The sequence below is a fragment of the Condylura cristata genome, unplaced genomic scaffold, assembly GCF_000260355.1.
Source record: "Condylura cristata isolate star-nosed mole 26May11 unplaced genomic scaffold, ConCri1.0 scaffold00011, whole genome shotgun sequence".
NCBI classification, from domain to species: domain Eukaryota; kingdom Metazoa; phylum Chordata; class Mammalia; order Eulipotyphla; family Talpidae; genus Condylura; species Condylura cristata.
In genome coordinates, this window is record NW_004567112.1 from 55,624,395 (window position 1) to 55,645,389 (window position 20,995).

Sequence of the window (20,995 nt, forward strand, 5' to 3'; positions counted from 1 at the left end):
CCGGCGCCGGCCGCGCGCTGCTCGGGGCCCGACTGTGGCGCGAGGGCTGCCCCGGAGCTACACTGGCCCGGACCGAGGTAGGCAGCTGCTTGGGATCCTCAGTTCCTCGGTCCCTCCCTTCCTCCCCGTCTCCTTGCTGCGGGCTGTCCCCTCAGATCGCTGGCGCTGGCAGGGCAGGGCGTGCGCGGGTCCACGGTCCCGCCCGGGATGCCGTCGTGGGGCTGGGGAGAGGGTTCCTGGCACAGGTCCGGGGACGCGCACGGAGAAGGGCGTGTGGGAGCCCAGCTCGTAGTTGCGGAGAACTCCGCCCTGGCTGGACTGCCCCAGGACCTCACCCGCCTGCTCCGCTATTCCCCTGTCCTACGCCCCTGCTGGGCACCGGGTGATCCCCGCCTGGGCGTGGCGAGAGCGCTGTAGGCGGGCGGTTGTGGGCACCGGCCGGGGCTCCGGGGTCCTGGCATAGGGGTGGGGGCTGGGGGCTGGGGAATCTGAGGGCTCATGGCTGCGCAGTTGGAAGTTTCCATTTGCTTGTATGCATTCCCCGCCGGTGGTGGCATGAGAATTGGGGCGTGAACTCAGCATTTGTAGAGGACCAGGGCAAGATGCCTCTTCTGCAAGGATCTTTTAACGGAGGGTGCTCTCTGTCCCAGGCCTTGCAGGTGTTACTGGTTCTGGGTTCTGTGTGCGTGTGTGTATTGGGGGGCTGGGGGAGACTGATGCTTTCTAGGGAGGGGCAAGTGGCAGGCTTGGTCCTGGCATCTCTAGCAGCTTCTGAGCTGCTTAGCTGGTGGATAGTTACCCGGGGACTACCTGCCTCTTGGGAGTGAGCCATCCAGGGGCTGAGCTGCCCTGGCAGGGACGCCCTCCTTCCTGCTTAGAGCTGTGAGTGCCATTTGGTTTACCCAGCGACCCATGTCAATCTTCTCCAGTCCTTTGGAGCAAGGGTAGGTAGGGCCCAGATGGCCACATCCTGCAGGGGCCCAGAACATACAGAGACAGGTTGGCATGTGGAGGTATTTCACTGTTAAAACAGTCTGCTCTGCCCTTCAGAGGTCTCCCACCACCCTCTGGACAGAATCTTGCCCAGCCCAGCCTGTCCTGGGCCCAGGCCCTTCCCTGCCTAGATAGAAGTCAAGAGCAAGGCAGCAGCTCATGTTGGAAGCAGACCTAGCAAACAGGGAGGCCACACGTGTTGACTTCTGAACTGTGGGCAGACTGAAAGGCCTCACAAGACTTGTTCCCCCATTTGTAGAAAGATACCATTGTTCGGGGACTTTTTAGTGCATCCCCCCGCCACCCCCACCCCCACCTCAAATGCAGGGATGCTTTGCATTGGAACCTCAAGATCTCAGGACAGAATAGGAAGAGGGGATCCAGAATGGAGGAAGGGAGGACCCAATAGTCTTCTGGGTGGTCATGGGCCTGGGTGGTGGTGACAGAGCCTGCAGGGCCTAACCAGATAAAGGACTCCTGTGTGGAACCCTCCTAGGGCAGAAGCTGTGTACTCTTGCTCATGACTCATGGGCTGGGGAGCACGCACAGGTATCCTCAGGTATGCTGTGGGGCCTGAAAACCAGCTAGCAAGTTTGTTTTTCCCTGGGAGGCAGCCTCATATCGCCAGCCTGATGGCTCCCTTCCACTTGGCAAATTGTGGAAATGGAGCAGTTCACACAGCGTAGAGGGGTTTGGGTGTAACTTAGCAACTGCAGGCAGAGGGGGAGGAGGGAGAAATGCCGAGCTTCACCAGCATTTGTACTGGGCAGGCCAGAGTGAAGCCAGTGGCTGGTGGGCCCAGGCGGAGACAGGAGGGCACCCCCAGCACAAGTGGCCTCCAGGCAGCAGGAGGGGTCTGGGCCCATCTCCACCCAGGCAGGCAAGGAACAAACCTTCTGAGGGAGCAGTTAGATGCTGGGATGCTCGGGTATGGCCCGAGTGGCCGAGTGCACTGGTGGGCCAGATGGTCAGGACTGGAATAACTTCGGTTGATCTCTGGTTTCTACCTCAAGCAGAAGACAACGTTGTCAAATAGATCAAATGAAGGTGCAAAGTTGGGGGTGGAGGGACTTTGTGGTCTAATCACTGCCCCCAGGGAGGTGGGTCAGTTGCTTGTAGCTGTACTGCTGCAGGACCCAACGCAGAAGAGGGCCCCCTGGGCTTGTCTGCAGAGCCTGCTGGGGCTGGTGCCAGTCATGGCTGGGGAGAAGGGTGGGGATGCACAAAGGGGCCTGGCCAGGTGGCTCAGTGTAACTCCCAGTCTCACCTGGGCTGCCTGCTGCCCCCTGCTGGGACTCCTACCTCCCCTCTCTCCCTTCCAAGGCCATCTGCTTCAGCCCAGGTCCGCTCTGGCTCTTTTCTCTGAGAGCTTCCAAATGCCGAGCAGAACTCTGCCTCTTGGATCCCACCCACTCCAGGCTGCTTCTCCATTCCTTTGCCCTCACTTGCCTCCCTCCCTCCTGTGGGTGAGTGTTTACATGTCTTCCAGGCAGAGTATGAGGAGGAAGGCAGGGAGTGAGGTCCGTATCACAGAGAGCTGAAGTAGCATCCTAGGGGAGCTGACCGTGCCCTGGGGAAGGGGCTCTGACACCCTGTGGTGCCCTGTCAGGCTTCCTCACCTGTGGGGGTCTCAGGAGGACCTATGGTGTAGGCCCTTCTTTGCCCCTTTTTGCAGACAGAACCCCAGACTGCAGGTGAGGGTCAGAGAATGAAAGCAAGGGACGCCCTGGCCTGGTACAAGCTGGCTACTATGGATCCATTCAGAATGTCCTCTTACAGGGACACCAGGAAGTTGCAGTCTGGCAACCCTGGAGCAGGGCTTGGGAAGGTCAGCAAAAAATGCCATCCTGGCTGTGTTGTGGGAAACCCCCACAAGCTGTGCGTTCTGGCCTCTCAGAGGCCACCTTGGGCCAGGGAGGGCCGTGGGCCCTGTAGAGAGAGGCTTGTGAAAGTGTTCGGGCCCATACTGATGCCCTCCGCGTCTGCAGGTGTTGGCTGTGTGCCAGAGGGTGGACTGTCCACTGACCTCAAAGATCTGAACATTCTCCATCCTGCCTGGGAAGCTTTACTTTTCCTTATTTATCTGACAGAGCAGTTTCCCGGGGTCAGTGCGATAACGCCAGCATGTGGACACAGCACCGGGGGAAAGAATCTCTTGTCCCTCACCTCGCCACCAGTGTACATGGGGCTGGACACAGAGGGCAGGAGATCAGACCCTGCTTCTGAACTGGCTGTGGGTTCTCTGTGGTGCTCAGTGAGTTCAGGGAGAGCAGCTCAAGGTGGACTTCTCAAAGGAGAGTATACCATCTCGCATGTGGGACACATGGGGTGAGCGCCCTGAGGCAGAGAGCCAGTCCTGGGGATGTGGTGTGTGTGTGTGTGTGTGGACATTGGACCGTTTGTCCAGCTCTTACATTACCTCCTCTCAGGTGAGGGTCACAGCCCAGTTGACAGGTGACAGCCTCAGAGGTGAAGTCGCCTGCAGAAAGCTTCTCCCGCCTTAACACAACAAACTCTCCTCAGCTGTCTCCGCCTGAAGCTATTTTTCCACCCTTCTCCCCCTCCCTTGCACAGGCTGACTTTGAAGCAGTGTTTGCTGCTTGCTCACTCCACATCCTCGCTTCCCACTCACTCCCAGCCCACTCCAATCTGGCAGGCCTCCTTCACTGCAGGGAAGTGGTCTTCAGCTGTCCGAAGTCTCCTGCCCGAGGCACCCAGGGCCCCTGCTCTCAGGCATCAGTGTCCCCGTTTCCCCAGGCCTAGCCCTGGGCCTTCATGCCTGGTCTCCCAGAATGCCCCCTTCTCTCCTGGGGTACTCAGTGTCCCCCTTCTTCCAGACCTGGACCTACACCCTCTCCTCCTCACATACATCTCTGTTTCTTCCTCGGTGCTGTTCCAGCTCAACTGGTATCAACCCAATCTGTCCTCTGGGCTTTGTCAGCATTGAGCCCGGGTGCCTCCCAGGTGGCCACGGGAAGCCTGTCCATTGTCATCGCATTGCCAAACTTTGCCTGCCCCGAGGCTCCATACCCGGGCAGGTGAGACACCTAGGGTCTTCCTTGAATGTCTGCCAGGTGGCCCTCACCTTGACCGAGTCAACAGCCAGGCTTTCCACCTACCCCACACCTTTCTCCCACCTCTTCCACCTGTCTGACTCAGACAGTGTTAGCTTCCCCTGTGACCCATTTCCCATACCACTGCCCAATGCCACTTTTTTTAAAAAATTTATTTGTGCATACAGAATTGGGGTACAAGCCAGAGGTTCAGGGGTGGTGAGAGGATTCACCAGAGACAGAGTGGGGAGCAGAACAGGGCAACTGATGAAGTACACTGCTGAGGGGAGCAGCGGGCGGGTCAGGAGAGGTCTGCAGCACCATGTGGGTCACCTCTGGTGCTGCGATCGAACTCATGCTGAGGTGGCTTTAGCTTCTTAGTGCTGTGCTTTAACCCGCTGCACCACCAGGGAGGGCCCCAATGACACTTTTACTCTTTGTAAAGGTGTGGAGGCTTCTGCTCCCACACAGGACCCCCGCCCCATCTAGTGGGCTCCCAACCTTTCCACAGAGGCGTCTGCATGCTGCAGGGTTCTAACCCTCTGAAGCACACCGCCCCGCGTGATGGTCTGTCTGTGGCATCTCAGAGGACTCTACACCTGGCTTGTTGACTGCCCTGGACTCTCAACTCCATTGTCAGGAGACATTTGTGGGATGCGTGTGGATGCCTGAAGCCGCCGCTCATGCTGGGCAGGGGGCACAGATCTGTCTCAGGGAGCACATTCTGGGAGTGCCTGGTCTGGGTTATGTTGCCAGACCTTTCAGGGCGAAGAGGAGGGAACAGAAATACAAGCTCTGGGACAGGCAAAGGGGGGTCTCTTAGAGAGCAGTGTGGGGGGGCTGTTAGCAGTGCGGGGGTGGGGCTGGAGGCTGGGCCCCTGCTTGTTGTCACCACCACTTCCGTTTCTCCAAGTGTCACCCTCAGACTCTACCTTGAAGAGAGTGCTCTCTGGATCCCGTTACCATGGTAACACTGTTAACAAAGAGTAGCTTCCGTGGAGGAGGCTGGCTCACCCAGAAGCTGAGGGGGCTGGGAGAGGGGGTGCTTTTTGAGGGGTTTATTAGTGAGGATTGTTTTCCCACCCCCATCAAGGCCACCTGTGTTGCCTGGCCCCTCGCCTGGCCTTCCCTGCCTGAGGGGGTTTCTGGGCCTTTGGCACCCACAGCCCTGCTGTGTGAATGTCAGGGAGCCTCCATTCTATCTGGGTGTGTCCTGGATTCCAGCTGGGGCATGGGGCACCCCCAGGAAGTCTCCTCCTAGGCCTGGGGGCTGTAGTACTCCCCCTCCCCCCACCACTGCTGGGGCTAGGCAGGATAGACCCAGGGAAGCTTCTGACTTAAGAGTGTGGGGATGAGCCCGATGCTGGGCACTTCCCAGGGTAAGGAGCTGTTTTACCCCTGAGGAAACCTGAACTCAGAGGCCCAGACTTCTGCCTGGGACCTACCTGGGACTGGTTTTGCGCTGCACTGCTTCTGACTGTGAACTCTGAATGAGCCCATTTCTCCATGAAGCTATGGTCTGGATGAAATGAGGTTCCAGAGCAGCCCTGAGCCAACACTGAGTGAGAGCTGGCCACCCTGGCTGTGCTGATGCAGGGGGGCTGGCTCCGGGGCAGGGATGCTTACTCTGCTTTCAGAGCTGGGGTGGGGGAGCAAGAAGGGCTGGAGGCTGGGCGGTGGTCCAGCTGGGGAGTAGAATGTCTGGGGTAGGTAGGGCTGGATAGTGCTGGACGCCAACATTGGGGGCCACACTGGGGCGCCTTGCAACTCTCCTGAGTTTACTCACTCAGAGGGCATCAGGTGGTGACAATTACCCATTTTACTGGTTAGCAGCGGGTGGTTCCTATGGAGTGGGAGTGTATGGAAGCTGCCCGCTGAAGACCCCTGTCCTGTCCACTCTGGCCATCACTAGCCTAAGCCTTTCCTGCTTGGACCCCTCAGGGAAGGGGACCTCTATGCCCCATGTCCCTCCCTTCCCTGATCTGGGATCTGGGTTCAGCCCCCAAGTGGAGCGTGTCTGATGGGCCCTGCAGCCCATCACTGTTAGGTCCACAAAGTTGGGGGTCTCAAGGACTTAGGAGGGAGGGGTGTGAGTGAGCAGGACTGACCAGGGTCTGAACCCCCCTAAAGTAGGAGCTCAACATGGGGAGCCACTCACATCACACACATCACCAACTGGACCACACCCCCAGCACTGGAGCAAAAGAGTGAAAATCGCTTGCAAACTGGCTGTAAAAACGCTTCAAGGAATAGCAAAGCAACACTGATTCAGACCCTGTGTTCTGCCTACCATGCGGTTGTAATAGAAATTAATGGCAAAAGATAACTCTGTAAAAGTCTAATATTTGGAAAGTTTAAGAAATGTTTAAATAGCTAATGGACCAAAGAAGAAATCATAATGGAAATTAAATGATAATGACATTAAATGACAAAAATGATAAAGGGTACTTCTGGGACGCAGCCATAGTGAGACTGCCAGTGTGTCACCAGATGACCCTGTCTAGAGAGTTCTTTGAGAGGCCCAGCCACATCCTGGTGATGGGGCAGGTCCTTGGTGGTGGGAGAGGGGCCAGGAAGCAGGTGCCTTGGGGAGGGGAAGGAGGCAGGGAGCTGGCAGCCAGCTGCCTGGAGACTGCAGGGGCACCCGAGGAAGGTGTGGGGTTCTCTGGCTTCTCCTGGGGTGGCTGTCCTGTGACTGGCTCACACAGCAGTGGCCGCCTGGTCTTGAGGCCTCGTCTTCCAGTCTGCTCTGTGCTGCTCGCAGCTCCAGGGCTGACTGCCATGCTGGGCATGGAAGTCCTCTGTCCATTTGTCCAGAGAAGGACTGGTTGTCAGTCATGGTTGACAGTCTTGGATGTGATGGCAGAAGACAGACAGGCCAGGGAGCAGGGAACTTATGTAAAGGCCACCTACAGCCTGCTGCGACTCCAGAGAGGTTCCCAGCCCTAGGCCAGTGAGGACAGTGTGGGGTGAGGCGCCCAGGCCCGTGTCTCAGGCAGTAGCAGGGGTGTCTGTGAGCTGGCACTGGCATCTCGCAGCCCGGCTCTGGTGGCTGGACCTGAGGCCGGCCTGGAGAGATCGTCAGGCGTGGGGGCTGAGCCAAGTGGGTAGACAGTGAGGGACAGGGTGGGGTGTGGCTGCAAAGATGGCCTCTGGGCCTGTGCCAAGACTGAGTCTGGTCGAACTGGTGTCTGCCCTGGCTGCCCAGCTCACACCACCATGCCCCTCCCTGCCATCGGCACCATTCAGCCCGACCCAGCTGTTCTCTTCCCACCTTCTTCATTCTTTCTGTTCTGACTTTCCCACTGCACGCGTTGAATTTTCCTTCCTCTATTCTTCAGATGCTGCTCCTTCCTGCCAAGAATGGCTCACGCAGGGCCCAAAGCCCTCCCCCACCCCAGGTCCCTGCTTCTGTGGGCCAGCAGCCAGTGGGGAGACGCTAGCATCCTAGAGTCCCTGAGTTACAGGGGGCTGGACACCCCTGAGGTGCAGTGGGGTGAGCTTATAAATGTCAGTGGCGACTAGTTCTGTTCTCCAACTGGATCTGTTTCTAAAGCTACAGCCCATTTGTTTAATCCCTACTGGTCCTGTACAAGTTTGTAGAGCTGCAGTAAAACATGTCTCCAACAGTGCCTCTGACATGGGCCCCCAGAGTGGCTTGGCCAGTGGCCCTCCCAGCAGCCCCCGGCCACCAGGCCTAGGTAAATGAGGCACCTATCGTATGGCTGGGGGCCGACAGGGGTACAGCCTGGCAGCCGAAGTGGCGGATGGCCCCTGCTCCACGGGCTCTCCCTCCAGGCACGGGAGGGTCATTCTTGTTTCTGCAGGTTAGTACCCTTAGCAGCATTTTCCATGGAAGGTTCCAGTGCAAGTGGTGCTGCCCCAGAATCCAGGCTTCTGGACAATGGAGGACCCAGGGTCCTCTCTGCAGGCAAGAGGTAGCCCAGGAGGACAGAGGCTGACGCACTGGGGCTCCAGAGAGGATGTCTCCCTGTATGCTCACTGTCACAGGACCAAGGTGCTGCAGAGTAAGCCTGGAGCCCAGGCCTGCCTGATGCCCAGGTCCAGTCCCCGCCTCCCACACAGCGTATATGAGGGCAAGCGCAGGAGCTCCTCTGCTGACTCAGCCCTCCTGCGGAGTCACCTGTGGCCCTGTGAGGTGAGGCGCAGGCGATGCAGGCTGCAGGGAGGATGTCCGGCCCACCCGTTCTCACTTCACCTCCCCGTTTCTTCCAGCCTAAGCTCAGGCCTGGCCACTCTCTGCAGTGTGCACCTCGTACCCAATGCGGCCACAGACCCATCCCCAGGACCCACTGTGCCAGTGGCTTCCCGGGCATCTCCCTGCCTCCTCATCCCATTGACTGTCTCGTGATGGGGCTGAGGGCAGAGGGCCCCACTGGTCCTGGGCAGGCAGCAGCGGGAAGGCTGTGACTGACCTCCTGCCCCTGCTGCCTGGCCAGGAGGGGTCTTCGCCCGGCCCCTGTCCTTCACCCCAGGCGTCCTGAGGTAGGCACCAGTAGTGGGCAGCCCCACCTATGAATTCCCGCAGAGGGTTCGATAACCTTGTTCATAACCTTATTCCCAACTAAATGGATGATGCTCAGTTGAATTAAACTGAGCCACGCCTCAAGTTCTCACCTCTCACTGACAGGTTGACTAGCGCAGGGTTTTCAGGGCCCCGGCCCTCTGGGTGTCTCAGGGGCAGGCTGGCCCGTCAGAATGCACCCATGCCTGCTGTCCCCCACCCACCCCTTTCCCTAAACACCCCCAGCGGCTCTGAGCTCGCCTTTGGTGCTCAGCTTTTGCCTAGGGTTGTAGGTGACCCCCTTAGATAGCCAGTGGAAACCTGGGCTTCTAAGGCTCAGCTGTCGGAGCCCACCTACCCTAACTCCCCCCGACACCCAGCCCCCCTCTGCTGCCCTCTCCCCAACATGCCCGTCTGCCCTCTCCAGCCGGCTGCTCTGCCTTGGTCCTCAGAGCTTCCTGGTCAGGGTGCGCTGAGCCCCATGCATCTGTCAGTGCTGAGGAGGCATGGGGTGACAGCAGGAAGGCCTCTGTGTCCCTGGTGGGAACTCGGGGAAGAGGACCCCTGGCGGTAATCAGACGTTTTATTGCAGGGATAAAAATGATGACGACAGCTTCATGGCCCCATAGTTTCATTACACAGTCAGTGCTTAAGATTTTCTCGCCCTCGTTTTTTTTTCTCCCTCCTTCCTTTCTTTTCTCTCTCTCTTTCTCTTTCTCTCTGTCTGTCTGTCTCTCTCCTTTTTTGTTCATTTCTCTTGTGCTTTTTCTTTTTGGCTGCTATATGTAAATCCAATCCCTGACCTCAGTCATTTGCTTCCATGGATCTCTAAAACAAACAGACAAGGCCATTTTTGAACATAATCACGGTGATCACACTTAAAATTAACAGTGATTCTTTGCTATCATTTAACACACAAATATACTTAGATTTCCTTCATTATTTTGAAAATGTCTTTTTGCAGTTAGTTTGTTAAAATTGGTACCTAGGTAAAGTCCACATATGGAGTTTGTTTGTTATTTTTCTGCAGACTTCTCCCCGCCCCCAATATTTATTTATGTATGCGTACAGGAGCTGGGGTACAGGCCAGAGGTACAGGAGGTGAGAAGCTTCATCAGAGATAGAGTGGGGAGCAGAACAGGCAAATCTATTGAATACACTGCTGAGGGGAGCAGCAGGTGGGTGAAGAGAGGTCCCCTGCACCATGTGAGCCACCTCCCTGGTTGGAATGGAACTGGTGCTGCTGTGGCTGCAGAGAGCTTCCTAGTGCTGCGCTTTAACCCCCTGCACCACCAGGGGGACCCTCTGCAGCCTTTTTAATCACAAGCAGGTCCTGCTCCCCTCGCCCCTTGATAAAAGTGCCTTTGGCTTACTGCAGAAACTTGGTGAGTTGTCTGTAGAATGTCTTACTTTTTTTTTTTTTAAGATTTATTTATTTATGCACACAGAACTGGGGTACAGATGTGGTGGGTGAGAGGATTCACCAGAGACAGAGTTGGGAGCAGAACAGGCAGATGGATGAAGTACACTGCTGAGGGGAGCAGCGGGTGGGTCAGGAGAGGTCTGCCACACCATGAGTATCACCTCCAGGGCAGGCGGGAATTGAACTCATGCAAATCTCAGTGCTGTGCTTTAACCCACTGCACCACCAGGGAGGGCCCAGAATGTCTTACTTTTAAGACTTTTATCGCTTCCCACATGGAGCAAAGGGAGACATGTGAAGAAACTGTGCTTGTTTCTTGGCCCTGGACTGGTTGATAGAGATGTGGGTGAGAGACCCGTGGGGAGGTTGACTATGGCAGCATTTATCTTGATTTTGATTTTGCTCTTTTCCTCCCAGATTTGTCTGGCCATTTCTGACCCTTTTCTATGGGGCCCAGCCAGAAGGTGCTTTAGGCTTGTGGCAACTTTCAGGCCTTGCTTTTGACCAATCCTTTTTGGGTTGACTTTTGCCCATGAGGGGATGGGTAACTTCAGGTGTTTGATTTAGAAATTATATTCTTTGTCTTCTATGTTGTATACTCAATGTATTAAAGTTCCTTTCCATTAAAAAAAAAAGACATCTCTTCCTTATAGTGTCATTTAACTAGTTCTTCCACTCTCAATATTTCCTGTAAACTACAATTGAACTCAAACAACTTCGTTTGCATCACTCTATGCTATTGGAAACACTGCCTGGACTTGGCTTTGCTTCAAGCCGGAGTCTATCATGTCAGTTCTGGTTGTTGTATGTCAGTTCTGGGGGGGGGGGGAATTTGGGCCCTCATTCCCCAGCATCCTTTTATCCCTCCTTTTGATAGTTTCAACCAGTGCCTGAGTCAAATATGTCTTCAAGGGTTGCAGCACAATAACTTTCTAAGTCTCTTCTGAATGACATTTGTGGAATTCTTCTGTAAAGTTTGTCCCTTCATCAACCAGGGACTTGGTTACCCCGGCATCATTTTATTCAACCAAGCAGGATAAATGTTAAATGCTCCCCTTGCCAACCTGTTGGTGCCTTTGATCTTTGCAATTTTCATTTGTCTCTGTGACTCAGCAGCCGCAGCTGATCACATTCCGCACAGCCCTGTCACACTGTAGTAGTCCTTTGTCTGGTAGGACCTGGCAATCCACCCATGTGAGCCGTCTGTGCACTAGGAGAGAGGGTGGGAGCGGAAGCTGAAGGCCCAGCAGGTCTACGATGGAAGCCAGGGGTGCCTTCGCATGGTAGAGAACATGAGGCCGCGTTGGAGAGACTCCTCCATGAGTTTCCAGCTGAAGGAGCACCCCCCCACCCTCCAGCCCCCCACCCCCGAGCAATTGGGGGAGGCAGCTCACATGGAGAACAGCCAGGGCCTGGGGGCAGGGATGTTTGATGGACAAGGAGCTCTAAGCAGGTGCAAGGCAGCACGTTGACCTCAAGGCACAGTTCCCTACCTGCCCCGTGGGAGAGTGGGGCGGCATCTGTGCAGACTTCTGGGTTGTAGTTCAGTTCCTGTTTGCCTCTGGGCCCTGACGAGGCCCCCTACAGGCCGGTGATGCTCTGCTGGGTGGGTCATGGGCACTGAGCAGAGAAGATCTCTGATTGATTGGCCATAAGAACCTACTATCCTGGGAGCCCACTGCCTCTTCCTCGGGCACCGCCCAACCCCTGGAGCCTCTTGCTCCTCTTTTGCAGGGAGGCCCTTAGTGGCCAGGCCTTGACTCACACACCTTGCTTCAGAGCCGTGCCTGGCTTGGAATGGGGTCTGGGAGTGCTTGAGGGGAGTCTTCTGACGCCCCTTCCCACCCTGCAGAGTGGTGCCTGCTCCAGTGACAAGTCTGTTGACTGAGAGAACAGGCAGGAGCTGCCCAAATGCATTTTGCCAACTCTCAGCATGAGTCACAAAATCATAGGCCAGAAATCTCCCCCAGACTGTGTCAGCTGCTCTGAGGTGCTGAGGCTTCTTGGCATGCATCTGGCAATGGGCATCTAGGTTAGGGGTGAAGCATCGAGGAGAGTTGTGGGTGACGGCCATCGGCCTAGAGGGTGGGAGCATGCACATGGGTGGAATGGGTCTTCTTGCATCTCCTGGGGTTACAGGTTCGAGTGAGTATTGGGCAAGGCTGGGGCAAGCGGGGAGCTCCTGCCTCCAGCTTGGGATGCCCCAGAGGCAGCCTTCATCTTGAGCCACCTGCCTCCTAGCCCTGCCAGCCTCGCTTGGGCTCTGGCCCCATGGATAACAGGGGGCTCCGAGGCAGTGCCTCCTGGCTTCTATTTCCCAGTTCCTCACCAAGCTATGACTTTAGATCAGCGGTTCTTAAGGCAGAGTCCCTGCACCAACATCAGCATCTCCTGCAGCCTTGTTTGAATCCAGATGGCCAGACCCTATCCCAGGCCTCTGAATCAGACAGATTGGTTGTGGGAGGAAGGAGGTAGACAAAGTGTTTTAATAAGTGTTTTAGCAGATTCTGTTACCCACTGACCTCTGAGAATCACTTTTCAGAGCAAATAGTCCTGCTCAGGGCATCAGGCTTTGATAAAGATAAGACCCTTTCTCTTGGTTCTGGAACCTTCCCAGATGATCATCTGCAGCTTTGAGGTTACTGAGCCCTACTGGGTACCAAACTCACTCCAAGAAAGGTTGGCATCTGGATATCTCTGACCACCAAAGGTTTTGCAGGTCAAGAGCTTTTGAGTTCAGCCTCAAAAGGGAGCTTTTATTTTTGCAGTTGTAGTTTTATTCTCAGGAGAGCTACCAAATTGTGTTTCGTAGAATGCATCAGTCACCGAATCCTAAGTCAGAAATCTCCGCCAGCCCATCTCTACTGTATTCCTGGGACGCTCCTCAAGGGCCGTGGTCCCAGCCTTTACCTAAAACCCTCTATGGGAAGTTAGTGGCTGGTCCGGGGCCCGAATATGGGGGAGCTCACTTCCCGGGCCACCCCTTCCTGTCACCTCACATACACTTAACCCAGACAATTACTCTTGTGTCTCTGGAAGAAGTTACTCAAAGCAGGGATGAATCAGACTTCCCATAACTGGCGCTCAGGAGCGCTGCAACTTGGAAGCTTTTCCAGGACACTTGCAGGCTGACAGCTCTCATTGGTATCTCCCTCCCTGCTGGGCCGAACGAGTCAAGGAGCCCTGCCTTAGACAGAGGCTGTGTCTGGCAAAGACCAGCTTTAGATGGATCTTTTGGCAGATGATCTCTGACTCTAGCTGGCGAGAGGGGGAAGGTTGTCACACTTTGATTATGAAGTCTTTTCATTCCCAGACCCTGAAACAGGGCTCTATTCCACTTCTATGGAAGCACAAAGTAGGCTCAGAGGGACTGAGAAACCCAGTAAAGCTCACAAAGCACAACAGGTCAGGCCCAGTCCGACCTCCCCAGAGCCTCTGGCTCTGTCACCAGGCAGAACACAAGCCACACCTCCAGGAACAAGTGCAGGATTGGGGCTTTCCTTACCTACCTGCTCCCTCCCCCAGAGACAGGGAGAAAATTTCCGTCATCAAATAACAAGTTAAATTTATATCTTTACCCTGGAACAACTGTAGGGCGTGTGAGTGTTTTCTGAAGCTCTGGAGGGAGCAGAGTGAAGGGACTCTTCACAGCCTCCTGGGGAGGAGGGAATGGGTGCTCCTAGACTCAGTGGGGGTGGCGGGGTGCTGGGCTGGGCAGCTCTGGAAGCCCAGGCTCCAGGAGGATGTTGGAGAGGGTGGTACCCTCCCTGGCATAAACCTCCCCTCAGCCCACTGGGCCGTGGGAAGGCTTGATTCCACGGAGTGACCAGGAGACCACAATCTGGGCTGAGTCTGTGTCAAATGGACGAGTGGGGGGCTCTGTGTGGAGTGATCTGTTCTCCCCTTGGGCCAGGGGACGGTGCCCACCCGGGGGCTGTGTCCTGCCTGGCTGCCACTCCTGCCTGTCCCTTACTCTGGGCCAGTGCAAGAGGCAAGAGCGGAAGAGATGTACCCAGGACGGCTCCCTCGAGATTGCTGGGCTCTCTCTGCTCAGCCCCTGCGTGCTCCTGGCAGAGCTTCCATTTCCCTTCCTCCCCGAGGTCCTGGGCAGATGTGGGCAGAGACTTAGTCCAACCCGGGTGGGACAGGAGCCCAGAGGGAAGTCCCAGGCTGAGGGGGGGACATGTGGTGCTGAGGGAGCCACACCTCACTCACTCAGCTCTGGAGCACGGCTTGCTGTCCAGGGAGCCCCCAGCCTGGCCAGACGCAACAGGGCACTGGAACTGCCGTTAAGAGGGGCCAGCAGGATTTCTGTAGATGGGAGAGGCAAGTGTCCACTCGGAAAGGCATGCTCCAGGGTGACCCTCACTTGCGGGCCTGAGCTTTGGTTTTGACTTCAACCCCCATTAGTGTCTGTGTCTTTGAACCACTTCCCATCTCTGACCTCAGTTTTACTCTTGTAAAATGGGCCCAAGCACCCCTCAAGGGACTTGCTGTGAGGAGCAGCTGTGATGTTTCACTCCTGGAGCCATCAGACCGTCAAGGGCACACTGACACTGGCAGTGGGGCTACAGGAGGCGCCGTGAGAAGAAACCTCTCTCCCTGGGAGCTCACAGGCTGAGAGAGGAGAGTGACAGGCACCCCTAGTCTATCCCGAGCCTTTGGACCAAGCAGACAAAGGTGAAACCCTGACACTGAATGAGGCCTGAGCTTGGGTCTCCCCAACTTTCACCCCCAGCCCACACAGTTGCCCCGACACTCTGCAGGGGCTGAGGCTCAGAATGGCAAGCAAGGTGAGGGGAGTGGCTGTGGGCAGGGCAGGGCAGGGAGGAGAGACACATCCCCCCCAGGCAGTGGGGGAGGATGTCACAATCAGCCAAGGGGGTGATTGTGGGCAGGGGTTGGCTCTTGAGAGGACCTGTGGCAAGGTGCACTTCCGCATTACTACCTGAGCCAAGCCAGCATTCCTGGACTCTGCCAGGCAATGGCCAGGCGGTGGCTGAGGGGGTTTCCCAGGATGGCGCCGGAAGCCCCAATCCCTCCCAATTTCCTCTCCAAATGTCTTGGAATCTGGTGTCTTCTGCCCAGGAGGAAAGTCCCCAGTATTCCGTGCTGTGCTTTGTGCCCCTGGCTGCTGGGCCAGAAGCCTCTAGTCAGGACTGGAGTAGCCCTGGGCTCAGCGGCCCCTCCACCGTCTGCATGGGGTGGGGCTGTAGCCTCGCCAGGGGCATTCTGCGTAGTAGGACTCCAATGTGACATGCCATTGCACCCCGCTGCTTGTACCCCATGAAGAGGCTGCCTTTTCTGGTGTGTCTCTTTAGCCATGGATTTTGGGGACTCCAGGAAGAACTCCTGGAGTTCTTGTAAGAACCCCTGTAAGACCAAGTTCATCTTCCAGTGACCTTGAGCTACAGCTGTGGTTTCCCACTATTAGCGACAGACTTTGCTCAGCAAACACAGCCATATGGAGGGCGCCACCACAGTGAGCAGCTGCTGGCTCTCCCGCCCCTCCTCCAAAGCCTCCCAGCCTGCAGACCTGGGTATCGCCATGGTGTGGCCTGGATGGGGAAGTGTCCATTCCAGGGTCTCCAGGAGTGGGCCCAAAAGGTTTCAGATGATACATACCAGAAGGAGTGGGCTATGGGGTGGGCCAGCAATGGCACCGGAGCCCATGGCAGAGAGGACAGAAGGACCTTCTCTGACCACAGACCCCGACCTGAGGAAACTGGGTCCACAGGTACCTGTTAAGAGAGACCTGCCTGGCCCAGATGGCCCAGCAACTCTGCCATGCCCACTCTGTCAGCCTAGGGCTGCTGACAGCCTTTTTCCATCTCCTAACCCCCCTCTAACTCCTGGGTATTTTTTCCCAGCTCACATCTTCCTCAGAAGCTGGAGTTCTGGGAGGCACAGCCTCCGAGGAGGCTGCTTCAGAGGGCTGCACGTTTGTTGGGTACCAAAGCTGCCAACACATGCCTGGCACACATGTCTCTAAGCAGCCTTGTGTGGTGGGGAGGATGGTGTCAGACATAGGCCTGGTTCCTGGGCACAGCAGGGACGAGCTGGCGGGCCTGTCAGCTATGTGTGGGGGTGACTTCTAGAGCCCATATCCACATGGGCTTGTGTTGTGGGGTCCAGAAAGTGATGGAGACCCCTTTTCAGGAGGGCCACTAGGCTCCCCGCCCTCCAAAGGTCAGGGTGCTGGCCGGACCTCCTCCTTGGTGTGGGAGCACTTCCATGTGTTGTGGGACTGAGGCCCCTACTCCCTGCTTGCGGCCAGCCCAAGGCCCCTTGTCTCCTAGAGCCTTTCTTGAGGCCTTGCATAAAGCTCCCCACCCTGATCACATCTCTGCCTCTGACTACAGCCAGGAAGGTGCCCCAGTTTCATGGATTCATGGGATCAAAGTGGGCCCATTTGGACCACCCAGGGGATCCCCTGTCTCAACAGCCTTCACTTAATCACACCTGCCAAGTCTCTTTGTCATGACATCCCCTTGCCAATAGCCCCTTTTGCCATGTTCACAGGTCCAGGGATGACTCTGGGGGCCAGATATTCTGTTGAGAACTCCCCTCTCCCACCGCACAGGCAGTAGTGGGTCTCTCTGGGAGGAGTAGTGCTGGGGGACACAGCCCAGGGCAGACCTGCTTGGGGCCCTCTTGCAGTTTATATTCTCAGGTACCTGGGGTGGGGGTTATCAGCCACACCAGGTGAGTGTGTGGGAGCAAACCCCCCATAGTGGGCCTTTCCTAAGACTGGGCCTGTGCTTCCCCTGTGTGGTAGGTAAGACCCTAGAGGAAAGGTGTGGGTCTCTTCTGATCTGGCTCCTTGTGGGCTTGTGTGACCTGTGATGAGGCACAGGTATTCTGCGAGGAAAGTTTGGGGGTGGGGGAGCATTTGCCTGCAGATTGAGGAGGTTCTGGTGGATTCATACGATGAGTCATAGACCTGTAGGGGAGCAGCTACTCAGAGTAGGGGACTTGGGTTGGGGCTGTGGAAAGTTCTCAGGCTACATGTGAAGGACACTGGCAAGCAGACAGCCCCAATCCAGTCACCCCTGCCAAGGGCCAGGTAGGGTAGAGTCCCTGCCTCAGTGCCCCTGACAGGCAGCCCATCCTGCAGATGGCATCTCGGATGCAGCAAGGAGGCCGGTGTGCACGCCACAGACGTGCTCAGTCATCCATGAGCCCCGGTCAAGCTCTTGCAGCCTGAGCCCAGAATGGACTCCTGTAGCCCTGCTAAAAGCCCTCAAGCTTGGGGGAGGTGAAGGGGGCGCTCAGACCTTCCAAAAAGCAAGCTTTTGTGGTTGCATATCATGTGCTGTGTGGATCTGAACTCAGTGACTCACCCAAGGGAAGCCGCTGAGTAGCCCAGGTGGGATTTGAACCCTTGCTAGAGGTCTCCCCACCGTGGCTCTCTGTCTGTCCATGGATTGGCTGTCCCACGCCAGCCTCCCACCCACCACCGCCACTGCTTTCAGTGTCCTTGGCTCAAGGTCAAGGTATTCAGCTTTCGTCAGGCCTGGCCTGTGTGAATCAAGTCAGCTCCATCTTGGCTCCCCTGCACACTCTGACATCTTTGGGCCAGATATTTGTCCTTTGGCTTGGACAGTGTGTGTGTGTTGCGGGTGGGGTGGTGTCGGGTGGGGGAGGCAGCATTGTGCACTTGCATGGGAGAGGTGGCCCCGGGCCAGCCAGCCAGGGATCCCAGCCCCATCTGCTCCTGGGGGCCACACCTGGGCAAACCCCTGCCCCACGTTCTCTCAAGATCCCCGTGTCCTCATCACTACACCCCACAGCCAGGGCCTGGCAGGAGCTCCATGCCGCTCCCGTACATCCAACAGCAATCACAGACGCTGGTGGGGGTGGGGCTGGTCCAGGGCCCCCGCCCCACCAGAGCAGGCTCCTGTCCTTGTCCTGTAGCGTACTGCTCGCCTTCTCGGCCCTTTGGAGGAGCAGGGCTGGACGGAAGCGGTGCCCCTTTGGCTGACAAAGGGCTCTGAGCTGGGGGTGCTAAGGCAGCGACCCAGATTTCCCACAACCCCAAAGGGACGGAGGCTGCCCAGTGACCGCGTGGAGCTCACTTCCCAGCCACACAGGGTCTGCACAACTAACTAGACGTTCGGAGGTGCGTGGATGGCCGTGGGTTCTGGGCTGGGATCTCCATGTTCACGGCTGCCTGTGTCCGGCACACACACCGCCTCCCAATGTTCCTCCCGAAAATGAGAAACAGTAAATCAATCTTTGTGGCTTTTTCTTTTCTTTTCAATACATGTGTGGGTGTGTTCCTGCTCCAGCGCGCGCCTCCTGGGAAGCTCGGGCTAAAGCTCCAAATCACAGGATGGTGAGGGGGTGGCCTGGAAGGCGCGGGCAGGCAGCATGAGGCTGCACCGCATCTCACCCCCCTCAGGAAATGAGGGGACCTGCTGTCGAGCCACCCCAATACTTCTCACCAGTCACCGCCCTGCCTGCCGGAACCGAGCAGGAAGGGAAAATGAGAATCGGGGTTACCGAACAAGCAGAGCTAGACCCCAGCTCCCAGGGCGGCTGCTCCACCTGGCCCTCCCTGGGCTTCTGGGTTGAAGACCGCAGGCCTGCCCTGAAGGTCGTGTCCATCAGAGGGCCCTCCCTGCCTCCCATGCCGGTGAATGCTGGGTTTGCAGTAGAGTTTGTGCGCCAGCTTGATCCCAGTTCTGCTGGCTCTGAGCAGCTCCTGGAGCCAAGGTCCCTCTCACTCTGGTCCGTTCAGATGCTCAGCAGGCTGTGAGCCCTCTGCCTAGCCCGGAACCCAGGTACTAGTTGGGCCGTTTGGGGGTGCCTGGGCCCAGCCTCTGGCTCCCTCTTCCCTTGTTCTCACCGGGTGGCTGGTGGGAAAACAGCCCTTCACATTTTGGGTCTGACCTAGGGGCTGGGGCAGGGCAGATGTGGCAGGAGCCCACAGGGAAGGGGCCTGCTCAAGGTGAGGCGGGAGGCGCATGGCGGGCCTGGCTACGACACTTACCCCACTCCCGGGAGCTCCTGCCCCGGCCGCATATCAGACTCCCTCATCGGGCGGGAAGGAAGTATAAACCCCGAGTCTCAGGTCCAGAGACTCTGCTCCAGTGGGGCTGAGGTCTGTGCCCAGGAATCCATTGGGAGCAGTTTTGTTGTGTGAATGGAACAGGTCTCTGCATCAGCCCAGCTGCTTGCTGTTTTGGGAAGATCCTTGTCCCCTGGGACCCTGTCCCAGACATGAGACGTCTGTGTGGTAGGGAGGCAGCGCAGGAGTTGGTGCTGGGCTGGGAGCTGCTGCCCTCCTGGGTGTACGACACTCATTTTCTTTCTTTCTTTTTTTATATACACCATCTTTTTTTTTTTTTTTAAGATTATTTGTGTATGCATACAGAACTGGGGTACAGGCCAGAGGTGCAGGGGCGGTGAGAGACTTCAGCAGAGACAGAGTGGGGAGCAGAACAGGGAGATTGACAAAGTACAGTGTTGAGGGGAGCCCCGGGGGGTCAGGAGAGGTCTGTTGTGCCATGTGGGCCACCTCAGGGGCAGGGGTTCTAACTTGCACTGAAGCGGCTATGGCCAGCTTGCAGTGCTGCATCTTAACCCTTTGTGCCGGGGAGCCCACACTCATTTTCTAAGAGGAAACAGTTACAGTCCTGTGCCAGCTCTCAGTGGGGAATGCAGGACTGAGGGCCACTCCAGGCTGCCAGGCCCCCTGGAGTGCCGATGTGGCTGCCCCTGAAGGTCTTCCCTAAAGAGGTCTCTGCATAATCCTGCTTCAGAAATCAGCTATAAACACACAAATTGAAACATCTGCAGGGGCACTTTGACTGATTAAGGAATTATGGGGCCTTGGAGCCAATGCATCAGTTAGTACGCCTGGCCCTGGACGAGGACCCTCCTGCTCTGGACCTGGTCTCCAGCCTGCTCCCTCTCCAGGAATGCTGGCCCAAGAGTGGGCTCAGGTCCCCGGGTAGGGGAGCGGTGGGGGGACTAGGCGGGGGCAGTGGTGTTCTCTGAGTATGTGGAGCATAGATTCCTGGAGGTTGAGAGCAAGTTGTTAATGTGCCTCTGGCTCTTCGTCTAACGAAGGTTGGTTCACAGCAGAAATCTGTACCAGTCCAAACCAAGGTTGGGCACATGCTGGGAGCTTGATAGAGAAGCAGAACTCTAACCCTGGTCCTTCCCTCCCTGAGCGGGGGTGGTCTCCCTCCCTGCGCAGTGGACAGTGGCCCCTAGGCCTGGCCTGGGACCCAGGCAGAACTCTGGCTACAGGGCAAAGGGCACCACACCCAGCACCAGGGAGTTTCCTGAGGACTCAGTCTGCTCCCAAGTGCCTCTTCCAAATGGGAGCTGGGATGGTGTGTGCAAGGTATTTCTAAACTTTTTTTATTGGTCAAGTCCTTCCTCAAATGAAAGAAACCCAAGATAAAGCAAAAAGACCAAAGGGCACCAGCTCTGTTTGAAAGGAGGTGGAAGGTGGCTGAGAGTCTGGTAGGGGAGACGGTCACAGGCGACCCCGGGAACAGCTCCCAGGTGGTGTGCAGAGAGACCTGTGGGCCCCGACAGGGAGTGGGAGTGGGAGTGGGGAGGCTGCCGGGAAGTCCGTTCTGAAGGAAGGCAGGTGGGGAGGAGCTGCAGTGGGGGTGGCAGTGAAACGGGTCTGCTGGGAGGCCAGTGCCATTCCCTGGGGGAGAGGGACACTGGCCTGGACTCGGGCGAGCAAATGGAGGCGGACAGCCAAATTTGGTCAGACGTGGGAAGCATTGAGTGGGCCAAAATGCTGGCACCTGGTTACTTAGGGCTTGGGTACAGGCAAGGTATGGTGGGGTCTTTGCAACTGCTTTCTGTCTTGGACTATAGCATCATCCTCAGTTATGAACACAGTATCTCAAGTCTCTCAATTGCTTCTTCTTTTAACATTTCTCTTGTTGCGTAAAGTGTTTCCTCCGAGATCATCACTTCCCTCAGCTGTTTGGACTTTTACTCTCATGCGTCTTCTTGCCTGTTTATGTC

General features: G+C 56.7%; 1 protein-coding gene across 1 annotated transcript in view; it reads left to right on the plus strand.

Moving 5' to 3' along the window:
• Nucleotides 1-8: 8 nt before the first annotated feature.
• RASGEF1A (RasGEF domain family, member 1A) overlaps nucleotides 9-20,995 on the plus strand; it is a 75,676-nt gene continuing 54,689 nt past the window's right edge. Inside the window, exon 1 of the mRNA XM_004680909.2 lies at nucleotides 9-77. The gene's annotated coding sequence lies outside the window, so the exon portion shown is untranslated. The remainder of the gene's footprint in view (nucleotides 78-20,995) is intronic.